This window comes from Ovis canadensis, chromosome 8 (assembly GCF_042477335.2).
Source record: "Ovis canadensis isolate MfBH-ARS-UI-01 breed Bighorn chromosome 8, ARS-UI_OviCan_v2, whole genome shotgun sequence".
NCBI lineage: Eukaryota > Metazoa > Chordata > Mammalia > Artiodactyla > Bovidae > Ovis > Ovis canadensis.
Window position 1 is genome coordinate 97,302,696 of NC_091252.1, and position 21,244 is coordinate 97,323,939.

General features: G+C 41.9%; 1 protein-coding gene and 1 long non-coding RNA gene across 3 annotated transcripts in view; one reads left to right on the top strand and one right to left on the bottom strand.

The window, feature by feature from the left end:
• Window positions 1-21,244, bottom strand: part of PRKN (parkin RBR E3 ubiquitin protein ligase) — a 1,209,893-nt gene that overhangs the window by 1,035,725 nt on the left and 152,924 nt on the right. The gene's annotated exons all lie outside the window — the stretch shown is intronic.
• LOC138445064 (uncharacterized) lies at window positions 5,653-7,890 on the top strand. Its single transcript, XR_011258725.1, has 2 exons — window positions 5,653-5,725; window positions 7,752-7,890. It is a non-coding gene; the product is annotated as an uncharacterized lncRNA (long non-coding RNA).

Here is a 21,244-nt window from a genome sequence, read left to right on the forward strand (position 1 = left end):
ATTACTAAATTTTAATGTTTTCATGCACAGAGGCAACGCTGTAAGGGAGTAAACTACCTGGAAGAGAGCAGCACCACTGTATCAGCTGCTTCGGTTATTTATTTATGCGGGTCATCTTCATTCTAACTTGATACAAATAAAATCAGTACTTGGGAATGAATATATAGAAATACCACTTTGCTCAGTAGTCACCTTATTTTTGAAGGAAATAAAAATGCATGAATATATTAAATTCTTTTTTTCTCCTCCACACTCTCCAAATCCCATCCTGAAAAGCACAACACTGACATTACAAGGGAAAAGTTTAAAGAGAGTGTACTGCAATAGTTTTTGATTTTCAGTCATCCTGTAAGTTTCTCTAAAATGTGCAGAATGATGGCCCACACACTAAAATAGATAGTGAGAGATCAGGTTGCTGTAAAACGGTAGTAGAGTGAGGTGAAGAGATACCTTTGTTTGCCTTTGCTGAGAAAGAGCTGGGTGAAATTTCCTGTGGGCAGCTGGACACTCAGGTCAGCCTCAGAAGACAGTCCTAGGCTAGCTTCAGGGAACCACAGCTCACTAAAATTACTACTACACAGGCCACCAAAAGCAGTGTGACCTTGGAAAAGGAAAAGAATATGGAGTCAGAAGTTCCAGGTTAAAGTCTTAGACCCACCACATAGCAGCCTTGCCTTCAAGTGAAGATGTTAAGGATCCAGTCTCAGTGCCTCATCTGTGAAATGAAGAAAACACTGTTTTCAGCTGTCACTTAGGGTTGCTGTGAGTATGAAGTGAGAGACACCAGAAAGGGTCTTAGGAATTTTAATGCATGCATCACCAATTGGCAGTGGTATTTCTAATGGAGTATAATTTCTAATGGAGTCTGTATTCAAAGCACAAAGATCTTCTTAAATTGAAAGAAAAATAATGAGTAAAAAAGTAAGTGTCTATTATGAGAAGTTACAAGTAGACGGTAACAAAAGAATACAGAAAAGGATATTTTTAAAAGCTTTAAGTCTATTCACTTTCTGTCCAGCCACTAAAAATTTGCTGGAAAAATGAAACATATACTATATTTACTTTTTTGACCATATTGTTCTAAAACTTTTAATATTCTTTATAATAAGACCCAGTCAACAACCAGTTCCCTGCATTAGCCACTTCGGCCTACAGCGTAATATTTTCCCCTTGTTTACCCAAACGGGAGCTGTTTCCCTGGTGTGTATTTTTGTTCTGTCACCCCAACTTTTCTCTTTTCCCAGATAATACAACAGCTGCAATCCCTTTCTGAACCTTTATAACAAAAAGCCAAGTACGCCTTTAGACTCACAAAAGCTGTTTTTATAGACGTGTAAAAACAGCAACCTAGCTTTCCACAGCATCTTTGCTGACACTGGTGGAACACGCGACTATGATGTAGCATGCATACAGTATATGCCTGTCCCCTTCCAGGGCTGAACTTGTGTCAAGGACGCTGAGCGCACACTTCATAACACATGGCACGTGCACACCCTTCCATGGGCTGACAAGTTTGGTTCTACCTAGGCTCCACTCCCTTGCAGTTAAGCATCCCTTAGGTAGTATCTTCAGTGTGCTCAAGTGCGATATTTCTAACTCTGCCTTTACGATTTCTGACCTATAGCTGGCTGGACTGTGATCTCCTCCAGGGCATGACTTTTTCTCTGTGTCCTTGTACCCTGAGTCACTCTGGTAGGCACTGGGCTTTCTTCTGATGTTGAGTGAAATAATTTGGTCTGAGTTAACAAGAGATGTAAACCACTTGTGATCAAAGATGCTTTCTCTTTCACACAGAAGGCCAGGATAAATCTAGATTCAGAATAAAACCTAGTTTTAACAAACATTTCCTATCTGTATCAGAATTAAAACTCACTATGGCATACTGTACACAGAACAAAGGAAACCACTATACCTGTCTACATAGACATAACTGAACAAACTCTGTGTCTCTCTCCCTGGAGGACCCTGTATTCTCAGTAGCCAGCATTCTATGTCTTTGCCAGAAGCTAGAATTGGAAGTCCTCATTTCAAGTCTCCTTTAATAAAGCAAAAAAGCAATAATGTCCTGGCAAAGTCAGTTCCCAAACACTGACAACCTCAACTACATCCTCTGGCCCTGGGTGCTTATTAAAGCCGCACTGACGCACTTCACATTTATAATGCTGCTATAATACGGGAACAAACTCATGGCTTTCAAATTTTCATATTAGCTTGCCAATTCCAACCTGATGCTACTGTAAACAACAGTAAAGATCAATGGCAGTCTCCCAGGATGGGACACTCAAGCTTTGCCCATTTACAATACTATTGCTCTCTGGAACCATCAATTTTTAAGTAAATATATTTTACAACTCATTTGTCCATTCATTCATTCATGCATTCAACAAATAAGCATTGGTTAACAATCTTAGAAAGAGGTGATGTGATATGTTGGAAAGAGACTCAGTCAAAACATACTGGGTTTAAATCTTGGCTTTACACTTTACTAGTTTAATGATCTCCCACAAAATATCAATGCTTTGTCTCCCTGAGTACCCATTTCCTCTCTCGTAAAAAGGGATCTGGAGGATGAATAATAAGACATCTTACCAAAAGTACTTGGCAGCGCATGGAACAGTTGTTTTTGTTTGCTTTCTCTTTCCTTGCTGGGCTTCCATCAAGGTTCAGCTGGTAAAGAATCTGCCTGCAATGCGGGAGACCTGGGTTCCATCCCTGGATTGGGAAGATCCCCTGGAGAAGGGATAGGCTACCCACTCCAGGGATAGGCTACCCACTCCAGGATTCTGGCCTGGAGGATTTCATGGACTCTATAGTCCATGGGGTTTGCAAAGAGTTGAGACACAACTAAGCAACTTCCACCTCACTTCACTTCATTTCTAGACTGTGGGTATAGAAAGATGAATAAAATGTGTTTCTCTCATTTAAGAACATGAAGTGTAGTGGGACATGTGGATACCCATCAACAAACAAAGTAATACCAAGATGATAGCAAATAAAATTCAAGTGTGAATATAACACTGCTACTACATTGCAGTAACAATTGACAGTGATCTTGACAAAAAGAGCTGAGACAAAGTTATGAGGCAACTTAACCAGATCTGACTTTCAGAGAAAAGATGCTAGAGGTTATATACTATGTTCTCAGAGGAATCCACATCAAAAAATCACTCGGCTTAAAACTGAGTATTTGGGGTGTACAAAACAAAACAGTGAGTTGCCTATTGAACAAAAGAATAAAAGGCAAGCTCATCAAGCTGGGTTCTGAAGCTCTAACGTGACTCACGGACCACAGCAGTTGTATGTTCTGCCCCCGCCGAGGGGACGCTCCAGGTCGCCTGGACGCTGTCAGTTCTCCATCCACTTCTGTCCGTCCACTCCCGCACCCTCTCCCTGCAGGGGCCTCCTCCACCATCTCTCAGAACTCCTTCTCCATAAACTTTCACGAGGCCACCGAGAAACCACTTTCCTTTTTTCCTATTCTGAACTTCCAAAGCATGTTGTGCCTCCTTCATGACACTTCTTTTTTACAACTTGTCATGCAATATAATAACCTGATATAATAACACATATAATATGTTAACAATATGTTATAATATGTTGCAATATAATAACATGCAAGGCAATAACTTGCCTTGCAATATAATCACTGGATTACAAGTTTTATCTTCTTCATTAGATTGCACACTCCTTGAAGTTTATTTGATTTTATTTTTTTCAGGGAGTAGTTATAAAAAGAGAGTAATTAAATCAGCCAAGGAAAAATTTCACCTATGGTACTAAGCACACACGTTTACTAAATGGACACTGCCCCCAGCCTTGGCCAAGTGGCGCTCAAGTCACCCACCTCCCCACTCAATTGTCTGGTGCACAGGTTCCCACCAGGGCTGCTCCTTATGCTGCCGGAAGCCCCCAGCAGAGAGCAGGCGGAGCCTGGCCAGGGAATGGCCTCTGCAAGGAAGTGCCTTCACCGTGTTTTTCAGTCTCCCAGCTGGAAGGGAGAGAACACTCCTGCCAGGTACGAGCTGAAGGCCCAAGACTTGACCTGAAGACTTAGTTTCTCCCATGACCTTCTTCATGCATTCTGCTAAAAAATCAGCGAGGAATCCTCTGTACTTAAGGATGCTACTTGTGCAGTTACAGCCTCTCTTCCCCAGGTCTAACCCTCACAGCAGGTGATGGGGCAAAGGAAAGTTCAGGGTTTCTGCGGTAATACCAGTGCTACCCAGAGCCAGCCATGTGCACGTTCCCCAAGTTACCAAAGCTCAGCCTTTTTACAGCCTGAGAAAAACAGCTGGACTCAAACCCCAGTGGGTCAGCATGTCCCTTCAGGGCTCAGTCTCCCCACTGCCTGTGCCATCTGCCTTGAAAAACGGCTCTCACTCGGTGTTTCAGGCAACTGTTCTCTCCCGATTACTCAGTTCCTAGTCTATATTCCCAGAGAAGGCAATGGCAGCCCACTCCAGTACTCTTGCCTGGAAAATCCCATGGACGTAGGAGCCTGATGGGCTACGTTCTGTGGGGTCGCTAAGAGTTGGGCACAACTGAGCGACTTCACTTTCACTTTTCACTTTCATGCATTGGAGAAGAAAATGGCAACCCACTCCAGGGTTCTTGCCTGGAGAATCCCAGGGACAGGGGAGCCTGTGGGCTGCCGTCTATAGGGTCACACAGAGTCGGACACGACTGAAGTGACTTAGCAGTAGCAGTAGCAGCAGCAGGGGCTTCCCAGGTGGCTGAGTGGTAAGGAATTCATCTGCCAATGCAGGAGATGCAGGAGACGTGGGTTTGATCCCTGGGTCCAGAACATCCCCTAAAGAAGGGCATGGCAACCCACTCCAGTATTCTTGCCTGGAGAATCCCATGGACAGAGGAGCCTGGAGGGCTATTGGTCTACAGGGTTGTGAAGAGTCAGACATGACCAAGCAATCACACACACATTCACAAATTTGTACATACATAAACATACACACATATATGTACATATGTATATATACATATTTATTTAATTCAGATGACAACTATACCTATTGCTGTGGGCAAGAATACCCTGCAAAGGTGCACTGAATCTTCTTTCTAGAAATTGTATATAGTACACATATGTGTGTATGTGTATTTACACAAAGGTTTACACATGGTTGTTGGCCAAGGAGAATCCCATGTTGTTGTTGTTTTTTTATTTTGTATCATTTATGTTTGTTACTTTGCCAGTTATTTAAAAATTGCTTTGAAAAGATTCTCATAAATCTCCCAGAAAAGTTTTAGGAGTCTAGATTTAATAGTAATTGCCTGAACTAATTATACTGAAATATTTGGTTATAGCAATTTCCAACCCTAGCCACACATTAGATTCACCTCAGGAGCTTTTAAAACTATTAAAAAGCAAAATATTTGACACATGGGAGCCTATCAATAAATGGAAATAATTTTCTCCATTATCCATTTCGGGCTTCTCTGATGGCCCTGCAGGTAAAGAATCCATTTGCAACACAGGAGACTCCTAGATCGGGAAGATGCCCTGGAGGAGAGCACAGCAACCCACTCCAGTATTCTTGCCTGAGAATGCCATGGACAGAGGAGCCTCGAGGGCGACGGTCCACGGGGTCACAGAGAGCTGGACATGACTGAGCGACTGGACACAGTGCAGCAGAGCACGCATGACCCACTTCAGTTTATCTCCAGTTCCGTGCTTCCCAAATGCCTGCAGAGTGTATAATCTGAAGTCTCGGTAATACCTCACTCACTATAGCCCAAAATGTCCTATAAGTGAAAACACTTTGTCAGATCCAGCTTGCATATATGTGGGATGCTATAATATTTACAGGAAATGCATAGGTAATAGGTGAGATACCTATGTAATCGCTGAAGAAACAAATCATCGAGTATCACCGTGTGGTATACTCCAGGGCTTGCTTGACTTTCTTGGAAACATCTACATTTACAGATATTCTTCATAAAATGTATCTCTTACAAATATCTAATGAGCGGCTACTACAGCATTCTTTCGGCACTGCTATAAACATTGTCATTTTTACAGATTAATATAGCTCTTTGGAAATAGTTCATTGAGTAACAGCAAATTATAATCTCAAAAATCAAAACCAGAAATATCTAAATACCTAGAGCAAATGCAACTTAAAAAGTCACTATACAACAAAACTAAAATCAAACATCTTAATGAAAAAGTTGCAGAAAGTGTGGTGTTCTAGACGGTATAAAAATGCATCCGGTATGGAGAAGGAAATGGCAACCCACTCCAGTGTTCTTGCCTAGAGAATCCCAGGGACGGGGGAGCCTGGTGGGCTGCCGTCTATGGGGTCGCACAGAGTCGGACACGACTGAAGTGACTTAGCAGCAGCAGCAGCAGCATGGGATCTAGAGAGATAGTACCAAAGAACCTGCAGGGAAGCAGTAGAGATGCAGACATAGAGAACAGACTTGTGAATGCAATGTGTGAGGGGAAGAGTGGGACAAACTGAGAGTGCAGCATGGAAACATATATACTACCATATGTAAAATAGAGAGCCAGTGGGAATTTGCTGTGTGACATGGGGAGCTCAGCCCAGGGCTCTGTGACCACCTAGAAGGGTGGGATGGTAGGAAATGGAAGGGAGGTTCATGAGGTATTTATGTATACCTGTGGCTGATTCATACTGATGTATTGCAGAAACCAACATAATATTATAAAACAAATATCTTGTAGTAAAATATATTTTAGAAAAGTAAAAAAAAAAAAAAATGCATCCGGTAGCAAGCCTGTGGTTTTGCATTTTATTACAGCTAAAGATACTGAGTCTAGAGGAAAAGTAAGAGGTAGTCACAGTGTGCGGTAAGTTGCCTATTTAACTTGAGATTGGCTGACCTACGGAGTATGGACATGGCTGTCCTAGAAAGAGGTTAAAAAACAACAAAAAATAACCCTATGCTGGATTCCAACAAGAGTGTCCTTAGAGTGAAGGAACTTTACAACCACATGAAGCCCTCGCTGTTTTTAGCCACTTTCCTCCGCCAGAGAGTGAGCATATTAATCTGCAGTGCACATGCTCAGTAACATGGGTGTTATTTACTGATAAAAAGCACATGAGAAGGATTTTAAAATAGGGCTTGTCCTGTCAGTCAAATTAGAAAGGCAGGCTATCGTCTCCAAGTGATTACTGTCTGGGCTGTAGCGTGGCGGACTGCCAGGTCAATTACAGTGGGGCTGGGAAGGAAATATGAAGATAGATCGGCATAATTCTAAACAGGAGCTTCAGTAAAATAGAAGCCTGGGGACATATTAACACAGTGCCCAATTACTTAAAAGTGTGGCTTTGACCAGAGCTGAAAATGTATTTATATTGAATCTTTCTGCAGGTAAGGAACTTTTTTGTTAACAAGAATGGACGTACAGGTAATTTTTTATAATAACATTTATAAATTTTTTTATGTACAGAAACATTTCTCACAGGAAAAAAAAAAAAGGATTCTTTCATTCTCTTTTCATCTAGAAACCACCCATATGGGTAAATTAATATTTAGGAAAACTAGCCAGTGATATTTCATAATTATTCATGTCACTGACATGTCAATTATCCTTCCATTTTCCCTTCCTAAAACTGATTTAGGTTTTAAATTCCCCTAGTCCACTGTCTACTTTCCGTTGCACCTACAGCTTCATTTTCTAATGGTGAAAACATTAAAGAGACGAGCAGCATCGATTTGAGGATTTGTCTCGCAGAATACCTTCAAACAGGGTTACATTTCCTTTGTTTCAGATACAAACTCTAGGAGGCTCATGGAGATGCATGGAACATTGGACTTGCCCCCCAAAATGCAGCCTACTTGCATCACAGCTTAATTGCTTGTGTACTAGATCCCCACATTCCTATAATAAAAGATGAAAAAAACTGTCAACATTTATGTGAAGAAAGTGCTGGGTTGCTGACACTGAATTTTGCAGCTCTGCTATTTTTAATAGTGATTAATAAGCTCTCACACTGAATAATGGGAGATTATAAAGGAAACACACAAAAGGATGTACATTAAAACCAAAATAGAAGAAATACTATCATAGTTTCCTACCTAGCAAAAGAGATAATTCTCCAAGGGGTGGGTGGGGTTGAGGGGGTTGTGGAGAAATTACATAATTCTAGGATAGCATCAGTGTTTACTAAAACTTCAGTAATGCAGGTCAGTAGGATATAATCCTGGAAAAGTTGCCAAAAGCTGAAACAACAGAAGTCAAACCCAGTCTCCCCAGCTAATGTTATGATAGCAGATTCTTACCTGATAGCTAATAACTGTGGAAATGAAAACAGACTATTTTACCTACCTCTAGGTATTCTTTATATAGGTAAAAAGGTGCATGCATGCATACTCAGTTCACATCTGATTCTTTGGGACTCTGGACTATAGTCCACCAGGCTCCTCTGTCCATGGGTTTTCCAGGCAAGAACACTGGAGTGGTTTGCCATTTCCTTCTCCAGGGGATCTTCCCGAGCCAAGCACAGAACCTGCATCCTCTGTGTCTCTTGCGTTGCAGGTAGATTCTATACTCACTGAGCCATCAGGGAAGCCCCAAGAAGTGAATAAGAATCTATTAATGACAGAAGTCAATTAGCCAGTGTCTTAATAACAAATCATATACTAAACTCCACACAGAAGATAGAATCTATAACATTAAAAATAGGCATAAGACTTTAGAAATTTTCAGCATAACTGTCTGGAGATCTGTTACATGTCTCTCCAACTATCTAAAAAGCAATCTCTGGAGTTGTCGGTGTCTCTGTGTCTAAATTTTTCACCTCTTTAAACCTGTCATAATGGTTATCAATTATAACTGGGAAGCATAGGGTTAGAATCAAAAGAGATTTTCAGAAACCTCTGATGACGCCCTGCAGGATAGAGGATTCTCTTCTCTGCTTCTCCACTTGTTTTTTTCAACTAGTAAGTGCCTCCTGGGTGCTGATCTTGGCTCTGGCTGATAAACAATAAAGAGCAGAAACTTTTGCCCCCGTGCTGCGAGACAGGCACAAACTAAATAAACTCCGCAGGCAGAGGATGTGTCTGGGCTGGGAGGTAAGTCCATCACTGTTATATGGAGCGATCGGGGTGGCCCCCTGGAGAGGGTGACAGTCCAGCAAAGAGCTCAGAGGAGGGTGCGAGCCAGGCAGACGCCTGGAGAAGAGCAGCTCAGGGGAGGGCACAGCCTGAAGGAGCACCTTCCCTGTTTGAGGGGAGCAAAGGGCTGGCGGGGCTGGGCTGCAGTGAGTCAGTGGGGGAGCCCAGGGGGGCCTCTGCCAGGGCTAGACCTTTAGATGGTCAGTGCTGACTGAGTCTGCGGGAGCCAGGAAGGCTGTGCAGGCTTTCAAAGGTAAAGAATCTTACACGAGTGTAACTTTTAAATGAAAATTCTCGGGTCTCCCCTTCAGAAGGGATGAATTTAAATTCACGATGATCGAGCCCCAGGAAGTTTCGTTTAGTGCCCAGGGAGTTCAGCTGCTGTTGCAGACGTTTCGCTGCTCAACTGTGCTGGACTCCTTGCGCCCCATGGACACTAGCCCGCCAGGCTCCACTGTCCATGGAATTCTGAAGACAAGAACACTGGAGTGGGTTGCCACTTCCTCCTCCAGGGGATCTTCCTGACCCGGGGATTGTACCTGTGTCTCCTGCATTGGCAGGCGGATTCTTCCCCACTGAGCCACCCGTGAAGCCATCCTCAGCAGTTCAGCTGAGGGTGACCCAAAGGCCATTTTGAGAAACACAGCTTTCCTGAACCGCTGACAGCCTGTCCATCTAGTCCTTCTTTGCATAATTTCCATCAGCTAGCTACTATAACACACAGCCCACGTCTGTGGAGCATCTGTTCATGCTCAACCACTGGGACAGAAAAGTGAAGAAAGGAAACCCTAGGCATAAACATTAGAAACTGAACTGTCCAGTTAGTTTTCATTTAGCCAGAGAGTTAAGTCCAATATCAGCTGAGATACGTTGACATCTGGTAGCCACCTGTGCTGTGCTAAGTCAAAGCAGTCGTGTCTGACCCTGTAACCCCATGGACCCCACCAGGCTCCTCTGTCCATGAGGATTCTCCAGGCAAGAGTACTGGAGTGGGTTGCCATGCCCTCCCCCATGTGGCTACCAAGTAACAGGCAAACTGATGAATTATGTGAATACTGAAAAGCCTATGTCTCTTCTAGGGATTGATTTAATTAATGATTCCTGTGTCCCTGGGATTTGCTAACACATAAGGCTGGTGTGCCTGCTGGGTTTGTAAAAGTGAGGGTCATGTTAAACATTAACTGACAACTGAAGTTACACCATATGACCGGACCCAAATCACCAGCTTGTGGGAAGCTAAGGGGATCCAGAGAACAGATAACATAGGTTCACAAAAGAGTGTAATGATGCTAAACACTATCAGTTCAGGAACTTCCTTTAGGAACATTGCTTACTACATCATCACTGTTCCTTTACTGTTTGCATATATATGGTACATTACATAACAGAAACCACTAACATTAGGTGCCTTGTCTGTACATGATCTTACTTAATCCTCAAAGCAGCCCAGTGACGTAAATGCTGGAGAGGTTAACAAAAACCCACAGAAGGTAAGAAACCTGCCCAAAGGTCACAACGCTAGTAACAGGCAGAACTGAGATTTTTAACCTTTGTTTGATTAATGCAATATCCACGTCTTAACCACTGAAATACACTTCTTAAATTATTTAAAAATTATGCTTGATGTAAATGTCTAACATACGGCATTTCAACATGAGAATGTAGCATTGAGATGGTGCATTCTCAGAAATAACAAGATTAGTTGGGGAACGTGAGCCTTAAAGGGAAACAGCCCTGAGATGGAATCCTCACTTGACTGTGCATCAGCAAGTTGCATACCTGAGCCTCAGTCTCTTCATGCATAAACGGGAGAGAGAACAACTCTCAGAAACGTAGGTGAGACCGAACGTGCAGTAGCTGGGGCACAGTGCGTGTGACACGGACAGAGATTCAGAAGCCCTTCCCACCGCAACTGCCATACAACACAATCGCCCTCTACTAGAAAAAGTCTACTGCTTTTCTGCGTCCTTTAAAAGGCAAAGCCCTGGAGCAAGGAACAAAAGATAGATGGGGTGGGCCCCTGCAGGAGTTGCTGGTCAGGACAGCCTATGTCATCACTCAAGCCCTGCTGGACCAGCTTGGTGCCTCGGCGCCGTCACACCAGCAGGGAATGCCCCTTCCTTCCAGTTCCCATTCAAATCCTTCCTTCCTTCCTTTTATTTTTTTTCTCCTCCAAGGCCCTGCTCTGCTCTGCCCAATTTCCTGAGGAAACCCACCTCCTCTGCATCAGCCCAATTTTAAACCCAGGCAGCCTATGTTCTAAGTTCTTCTAAAGCCTGCTCTTCTAAGCTTCTTCCCTCCCCAGTTATCCCAATCAAAACAGTACTGTTTATTAGGCAAAGGAAGAGAGAATTGTGTAATATTTATAATTTGGGGGCTTCCCTAGTGGCTCAGACAGTAAAGAATCCACTTGCAATGATGAAGACCTGGGTTCAATCCCTGGGTTGGGAAGATCCCCTGGAGAAAGGAATGGCTACCCACCCCCAGTATTTTGGCCTGGAGAATTTCACTGACAGAGGAGCCTGGCGGGCTACAGTCCATGTGGTCACAATTCAACTAATCCAGTCTAAGACTGCCTGCACTTCCCACCACTGGCCTCACTGAGCCTGGGGTCAAGCTCGAGCGGAGAGCCTCCATCACCCTCACATTTGTCCATGCTCTCATCCTCGAGCCTGCAACTGTATGTTTTTAAAAGATAAAATCAAACCTTGAACTTCATCTCCAGTAAGTCCAATTTCAGTTTCCCGTTACTGTTGCCTTGCCACGATTATTTGATTTTTTATTGTGTTTCCCTTTATTAGGTCTCCTTTCCAGATTTTCATCATCTGCAAATGTGGGATGACCTCTAGGTCTTCATATGAATCACGGGCAAAAATATTAAGTAATTGTCCAAGGGAAAAAAATCTGTTATATTCACAAATACATAAGTGCATGTGAAACTGGCAGTTCATAACTGATACACGACCGTGTGAGTACACCCGTGTAAAAGAACTCAACCCAAAGGACAAAGAGCTATGCCAGGAAATGTCACTGCCCTGGGTGTAACAGGCTACAGTAATCCCACACAAACAAAACTGATGTGAGACAGCTTCATTTAGGAACCTAAGAACACTAATAGCTTACGATTAGAGTCATTCTAAGTTATTTGAAAGGGGCAGCAGAGAGAGGGTGGATGTTTTGTGATTTGACTGACAATGAAGTTATCTTAATTACATAGTGAGATGGAACAGCTTTGTTTGAAATCACACACTTTTAGTGACAACAAAGCAAAGTGGTGGGTATTAAAATTTCACCCATTTCAGTGTTGTCTGCTTTCCTCATCTGATAAACAGTGATCCAATATTCTTCTTTCTTATCTTCTTTTAATGTATTCACAAAGTATTTTCTCCTATGCTAACTCAGGTTCATTTTAAAATCTGGATGTTCCTAGTGTTCCAATGCCAGTTCACGTTATCTAAAAGAAATATTAGTCTTGATTTCTACTTTCTGCTAGCATCAGGTTTTGCTTCATTTCCTTAAAAGGCAAATCAAAGGGACTGGGGCTTTTATGGGTAAGCTGTCTGCAGAGTAGTCATGGTTTCTACCCATTTTCTCTTTAGCTACTTGGAGTGTGAAAGTCGGTCAGTCGCGTCTGACTCTTTGCAACCCAATGGACTCTACAGTCCATGGAATTCTCCAGGCCAGAATACTGGAGTGGGTAGCCTTTCCCTTCTCCAAGGGATCTTCCCAACCCAGTGTCGAACCCAGGTCTCCTGCGTTGCAGGAGGATTCTTTACCAGCTGAGACACAAGGGAAGCCCACTTTCACAGTCATTTGGATTGTAAGAGTGTTTAATTTAGGAATCATATTAACTGTTTCTTATATATGAGGAAACCATTTCAAGTTTCGAGTTATAACATTTATGTCACTCTAATGCAGGTAACTTCTTAAAAACTTACATGATCACATCTACTGCTCAAATGTATAGGGAATGTAATAAATTTCAGATCACACTGAAAACATCAACTTTGAATTAACCACAGATTATCTCATTTTAAAGTCTTCAACTTTTTAAAATATTTGATAAGTATAACTTACCAGGGGAAAAATTAATAGAGAAAAGAAGTCTAAAATTTTCTCCTCAGAATTGGTAATTAGGAAAACAACAGATATGGGTAGACAATAGGCAAATGAATATGGTTCTTGAAGGCTGAAGAATTTAGAATATATAACCGTTAAATTAGTTCAGGGTTTTTATTAGAGATTAGAAATTTAAACAGAACTTAAGCATCACTATGTTATCCATTTACCCAAAAGTATCTTCTATAGCATGCTATTAGCAGTGATGATTCTCAGTTATCTGAAATATAAAGTTACTTCTAAGCAAATAGCAATTACCATATCAAAGTATTAACATATACTATCTTGATCCTGTAATTAGGCGAAGGAAACTTAGCCATTTAAAGCACACTGCTTCTTATACCTTTCATCAAATAGGAGCAAAATATGTGCCAATTGAAATATAGTGGAAGTAAGTTTTAAATAAAAACAAAACAAACAAGGCCCTGATTAAGAAAACATCACTTTTCCCTTGATCCTGACATTTTTTCTCACATGCCTCCATTTGCATTATTCATAGGTTTTATCAGAGTTTTATTTCAGTGGGTTAATGATAAAACATTTCCTATTTGTTCCTGCCAAAGGGCTTGCTATTTCATTATTGCTCAGTGCTTTCACTGTCTCAGTATGAGAAATGCCAAACATATGCCAATCGAAACACTCAACTGCTAACAGGCGCTGAATTTCCCAGATGCTAGAGTTCAATCAGGAACTTTCTGGTTTAATGAGACTTGCCTATTGTGATTCTGATATACATCATTACAGAATTTTATCCCATCTTCTCCAAAGAACTAGCACCAAAAGAACAAATTAAAGCACAACTATGATAACCCCCCTCATGTTTATAATCTGTATGTCATAGATCAAAATTAGTTATGCTAACAGTATTTACCAAGGGCAATGCAGGACTTTTCTCATGTTGCAGTCAAATTTTATCAAAGATAAAAATAATATGCTGTATCCATATAGTTCTCTATATTAGTTATGCCAAAGGACGTTCATAACAATTACCTAACTGGATATTTGCAAAAACCCTCTAAGGAAAGTAGGAAAGATTCCGCCCCCCCCCCCATTTAATAGACATGGACCCCAGAAAAATTAAGCGGCATATACAAAGTCATGGTTAGTCATTGAAAGGGACAAAGCCAGATCAAAACTCATCTTGACCGGATAACCACGGCTCTCCCCATCAGACTTGTCACCAAGGATACAGAGTTCACAGAGACTGAAACACATCAGCCTCCCTCTTATGCCTGGAAGACAGCCCTACTCGCTGAACGATTTTTTTTTTTAACGTTCAAAGCAAATGAATGTGTATTTTAGGTCTCTGCCTATATTCTCTGAGAGGAAATCATATCTCAACAGCAAACACAAAGATCAGTCTTAAATCTGGACCCAAGAACTTGCCTCTAGTTAAGCATACAATCCCATTTTCTAATTTTAGAAACCACTGACGTTCAAATAATGTTTCACTTCCATTGTAAATACTTGTTCGGTGGAGTCTAATACAATCCATGGAGACAGTTTTACTACAACTGTGAATTTGTTTTGTAAGTATGGCTGTCCTTCCTACCAAAGAGATATTAAAAGTCATTTGAGCTTTAGCTCAAGTGCAAATTTCCTATGAACAAGGCTAGTTAATGATGACTCAGAATTTCAGAAATACAAAGAGTTGTTTCACAGGTTACTTCACGTGGCACTAATTTCAAGTTAAATGATTTGACATTTTAAAACTGGCATTTGGTAGTTAGCTCTGAGGTACATTTCATGAACCCTCTTACGCCTCTCATCTTCCTGCTCACTAGGGAAGGTAAATGATATTCCTTGGCAAGTGGTAGGTGACGTTCTGTCCTTTGAGATAAAAAGAATTCCCATGTGTGGTTTTCAAGTCTGTTTGGAAATGGTGAAAGAAAAAAAAAGACAGTCCTGCTCTTGGATTATTTCTCAGGTATTTTAGAAATGATGCCAAGAGCACTCTCAACGTGTTTTCTCTAGGCAAACGGGTGTATCCATAGAAGTATATATTTGTTTTTCACTCAACTTTTATTCAGTTCAGTTCAGTTCAGTCGCTCAGTCATGTCCAACTCTTTGCGACCCCATGAATCACAGCACGCCAGGCCTCCCTGTCCATCACCAACTCCCGGAGTTCACTCAGACTCACGTCCATCGAGTCAGTGATGCCATCCAGCCATCTCATCCTCTGTCGTCCCCTTCGCCTCCTGCCCCCAATCCCTCCCAGCATCAGAGTCTTTTCCAGTGAGTCAACTCTTTGCATGAGGTGGCCAGAGTACTGGAGTTTCAGCTTTAGCATCATTCCTTCCAAAGAAATCCCAGGGCTGATCCCCTTACTAACCACCAGTTTCTGCAACGGCAACCCACTCCAGTGTGCTTCCCTGGAAGATCCCATTGACAGAGGAGCCTGGTGGGCTACAGTCCATGCAGTCACAGAGTCAGACGTGACTGAGGGACTCAGCATGTACATGACCAGTTTGTACACAGACTTTCAAAGATAAAAAAAAACCTTCCATTGAAGAGATGGAACAGCCTAGCTGAGAAGGTAGGACTAACGGTGATATGTTACCTTCTCTAGTATGGATTACTACAAAACAGAAAGGTGAAGGAGCACAGAGGATGATGAGACTAAGCCTGTCTCACCATTTTCAGCTGTTCCACAGAGGTGATACAATTTCAATTGATGGTTTCCAATAACATCTTCACAAATAGAAAACAAAGATTAATATGTAGGTAGCTCAAGGTTAGTCAATTGACCAAGATAGTATTAAGGATAAAATAAGAAGTGCAGTAACATATAATAAGCAATTAAAAGTCAAAGGACTGTAAAGGATCATTACAATAAATTCAACGTCTGCCACTGCTACTGCTAAGTCACTTCAGTCGTGTCTGACTCTGTGTGACCCCATAGACAGCAGCCCACCAGGCTCCCCCGTCCCTTAGATTCGCTAAGCAAGAACACTGGAGTGGGTTGCCATTTCCTTCTCCAATGCATGAAAGTGAAAAGGGAAAGGGAAGTCGCTCAGTCGTGTCTGACTCTTAGCGACCCCATGGACTGCAGCCTACCAGGCTCCTCTGTCCATGGGATTTTCCAGGCAAGAGTACTGGAGTCCGGTGCCATTGCCTTCTCCAAATTCAACCTCTAGGTAGAAGGAAAGTTGTCTTAATGAAAGCAACACAAATGCCCATGGACAGATGCATGCATAAAGAAAATGTGGTATATTTAGACAATGGTGTATTAGCCAAAAAATGAAGGAGGAGTCAGGAAGAGGGACAGAGAAAGGAATTAAGCCCTAAAATGGCATGTCATTGGGCAGACTCTTGTGCAGGGAACTTTGGCTCATTCCCAAGGGGAATTATGCAGACAGCCCTAAGACTTTCCTCGTTGGGAAAGGGGTAGAGGGCGAGGGGTGGGAGGGAGGGGCAGTTAGAGAACCCACGGCCCCCACCCTTGTTACTCATCAAAGACTACCCTAGGAAGGTGTAAATTCCCAGGCTTGGCTGGGACAGCCGACCGCCACATGGTGAAGTTTCTGAACAGAGTAGCCACATTTCTTACAGGATCTTTTTCAGGAGAGTTATTTCCAGAGTCCATTTCAGTAATATCTAAGTACATATTAGGTCTTAAACAGAAAGCTTCAAGTCTCTGGTGGACACATAACAATGTGTTAGCATACATTACAAAGTTTTTACAAAGATGTATAAGATATGGATTTCAGAAATTTTCTAGAGATTAGAAACACTTCACTACGAATCAAGATGTGAGAGTGTCGTGTCAAACAGTTAAATCAAACTGCATGTAATGATGGAGCCAACTTCAGACCTATAGGGCAAATAAAAGACTACCACCACCAGGGAGGCCTTGGGTTGACTGCTCTCTGCTCAGATGTCACTCCTACTCGCCTGACAGGTCACTAGTACTAAAACTGAGAGAACAGTATGTGGAACTGAGTGTGACGAAAAGTCTTCCTATTTATGTAATACTGGAGTGGGTAGCCTATCCCATCGCCAGCGGATCTTTCCGACCCAGGAATCGAACCAGGGTCTCCTGCATGGCAGGCAGATTCTTTACCAACTGAGCTGTCAGGAAAGCTCATATGTAATTTCAAGACTCCCGACTCCCTTAATGATCGAGTGATCTGATGCTTGTAATATGCATTGGTAAATGTTCCCCTTTTCAGAGTAGTCCCTGGAACATACATACAAATGAGATTCTATTAATATTCAAGTTTACAGGGTGAACAGTCCAAGCAGAAAATAGGATGGTGAATATGCACATGGGAATACAAATTGCAAAAATGAGTTACTAATTTTCCTGGGTATAAACATCACTGGTCAAACCAACGTCTGAAAAGGATATTCTATTTCCTATCTGTATCAAGCAGAATATAATTTAGACAAGGTTTTTAAAAGCATTAGAAACAGAAAAGAGCTGCAAAAGAATATGAACAAAATAAGAACAATGAATGAAAATGGATTTTCCCTAAATATAGTCATTCAGAGATGAGGCTCTTTCTTAAAAATCATCAGTCCTGATTAGAAAATGGAGCAATTCTTGGCATTTCCTCCTTTTTCTTCTTCATTTTCTTAATTATTTATGTAAATTAAAAATTTCGTTGAAGTACAACCATATACAAAGTAGTACACAATTTACAAGTGCATGACACCCATATGGCAGCCCTCAGATGATTCTGTCTTTGCTGAGGGCAAAGTGACCTCACGTGAGAGCTCTTAGCCAGTCCTTTTAACACATATCTGTGAACAACCTGAAGAAATGGATCATTTCTTTTCTTGGTGTTTTCTACAATCCTTGACTATTTCTTTCATTGCAGAAACTTTCAGACTAAGTTACTAACTCACTTAACAGCTATTAATTAAACACTTAATATGTATTCAGCAGCAGGTACGTGGTGATAGACCTTAGGGTTTAGTGGAAGACACAGATAAGAAAAAATCTAACATGCAAATTCATGATTATAAAATGTGAAATGTTCAAAAAAAAAAATGATGTTACAGTCAAGAATAACAGGGTATCCCACCAAGAAAGAGTGATTAAAGACTAAATCGGAGATGAGTCGAAAACTTGAATTAAAAGAACCCAGTCATGGGAAGAAAGAAGGAAAGAACATTTTCAAAAAAGGAACAGAATAAACAAAATACCTAAGTCTGGATTGTTCCACAAACAAAACAGATGACTAGGCTGCAGTGATCAAAGGCAGGAGTTGGAAACCAAAGCCAGAGACCGGGCCATGGCTATCTAGGTTAAGAATAATGATCAAAACTGCTAAGTGCAATGTAAAGGAAACACGGGGTTTTTAGCAAGGAAGTGAAGAGACAATTTATGCTCTAATTAGTTGACTCTGACTGCTCTATTAATAGGTGGCAAGAGAGAAAGCAAAATACCAGTGAGTTAGTGCCGGCACAAAGCAATAGAAAATGTACTCTGATGGCAAATCAACCACTGTGTGGAATAACTGGTTATAGGAGTGTTGGAGGGGACAGAACAAAAGATCAATCAGGCTTCTATTTCAGCTATCAGGTAGCATGACATATCATTTACTGAAACTGAGAAGATCCGTGGAGAAACAGGTTTCCACAGGGAAAAGCAAGAGTTTAGTACAAAACATATTAAGTTAGAGACGTCTGAGACACATCCATGTGGATTTGCCAGCTAAGTAAATTTGGACAAATGAAAAAGAAGCACTGAAGGGAGATCCAAGCCAGATGTATAAACGTGGGAGTTATTAGCATATAGATAGTTTTTAAAGCCTTGGAATGTAATAAAGAGAAGACAAAGAGAACTCAGTGTGGAACCATGAGGAACCTCAATATTCAGAATTTGGTCAGATTCAAGCCAAAGACAGCTAAGCAGAAAGGACCACACATGTAAAAGGAAACTCAAATTTTCAAAAAGAAAAAAAAGAATATGTTTCACCAAGTAGAGGTATGATGAACAATGCCAGTGCCAAATGCTGGTAAGTGGTGAAGGAAGACAGGACGAAAGAAACATCTAAGTGAGCTCGGCAACATTCAAAGTTACTGGAGACTCTGACAAGGATGCGGCAACAGGGAGAGAAACCAGTGGAGTTCAGGTTGCTGCTGCTGTTGTTCAGTCGCTCAGTCGTGTCTGACTCTTTGCAGCACGCAGGCCTCCCCGTCCAGCACCAGCTCCCGGATCTCACTCAAACTCATGCCCATTGAGTCGGTGATGCCATCCAACCATCTTATCCTCTGTCGTCCCCTTCTCCTCCTGCCTTCAGTCTTTCCCGGAATCAGGGTCTTTTCAAGTGAGTCAGCTCTTCACATCAGGTGGCCAAACAACTGGAGATTCAGTTGCAGCATCAGTCCTTCCAATGAATATTCAGGGTTGATTTCATTTAGGATTGACTGGTATGGTCTCCTTGCTGTCCACGGAACTCTCAAGAGTCTTCTCCAGCACCACAATTTAAAAGCATCAATCCTTCAGTGTTCACCCTTCTTTATGGTCCAACTCTCACACCCATACATGACTAATGGAAAAACCACAGCTTTGACTAGACGGACCTTCATCCGCAGTGATGTCTCTGCTTTGTAATACACTGTGTAGGTTTGTCGTAGCTTTCCTTTCAAGGAGCTAGCATCTTTTAATTTTGTGGCTTCAGTCACTCTCTGCAGTGATTTTGGAGTCCAAGAAGATAAAATCTGACACTGTTTCCTCTTTTTAAACCCTTCTTCATTAAGTTACACAATGAAGACTTCACCACAACAAGGCTGTGATCTATGAAGGGGGGAGTTCAGGTAAGATCTTTAAAAGGGTGGATATTACTAAAAAATGATTGTGGATAGAGAAAAAGAGAAAGGTTAATGATTCAAGGGGGAGGTGACTAGCTGAAGAAGCATCGTCTTTGATAAGTTAAGAGGTGGGGGCCCAGAGCAGGTCTAGTGATCTTGGTGTCAGACAGCAAGAAGGATGGTATGTTTCTAAAGAAATAAGTGAGAAGGAGACAGTGCTCTGTGCTGTGAATCTCGGCAAAGTATTCAGCAAAGTGGTCAGCCAAATGGAAAGAGGTAGAGAGGGGATGGGGGGGCATGGTGGTGTTGGGCCAAATAACCAAGGTCCAGGTATAAACTGGTGCTTACACAAAGTGGTAACTCTTACTTGCTTAGGAATTCCGGGTAATATTTATTAACAGGAATGACAGAGCAATCTTCCGATTATAACCTTATGCTATCTTCTGTTTATCCAAATGCATACTAAGAAACAACAAACCCCTCCCCCCACAAAAACCTCAAAATTTCATGAGAACATAAAAGTGAAAAAATGGATTAGCAAATACATTTAAAGTCATGACCTTGCTTGGACAAAGCAAGTTCATTTAAAAAAAAAAAAAGGCACGTGGAAGAGCAGCTGAAGCAAAGTGAATAAATGGTGAACTATGGGCTTCCCTTGTAGCTCAGTTGGTAAAGAATCTGCCTGCAGTGCCGGAGACCTGGGTTCGATTCCTGGGTTGGGAAGATCCCCTGGAGAAGGAAGTGGCAACCCACTCCAGTAACCTTGCCTGGAAAATCTCATGGACAGAGGGCTGCAGTCCATGGGGTCGCAAAGAGTCGGGTACGACTGAGCGGCTAACACTATGCAATTCAGAGTGAGTAAAGGTAGAGGAAGAAAAGGGCTGGGGAAGAGTGAGAAAGAGAGCGAGTGAAGTTAAAATTACTTCCCTCTTGTGAGCATATACGCTGTTGTCAATGACAAGAATGTTTGTGTTTGTAATTTTGGAGAGAGGCAAGTTCCTGCTGATGACAAAAATGTAGTCTAATTCTGTCATCTGTGTTTAGAACAGAATGAAATAAAAGTTCATTGGAGATGGGAAAATGAAGAAACTAAGATTGAGGGTGTGCATCTCTGTGCATGTACTCAGCCACATCCAACTCTTTGTGATCCCAGGGACTGCAGCCCTCCAGACTTCTCTGTCCATGGATTTCCCAGACAAGAATAGTGGGGTGGGTTACCATTTCCTTCTCCAAGGGATCTCCCCAACCCAGGGAACACACTAGGATT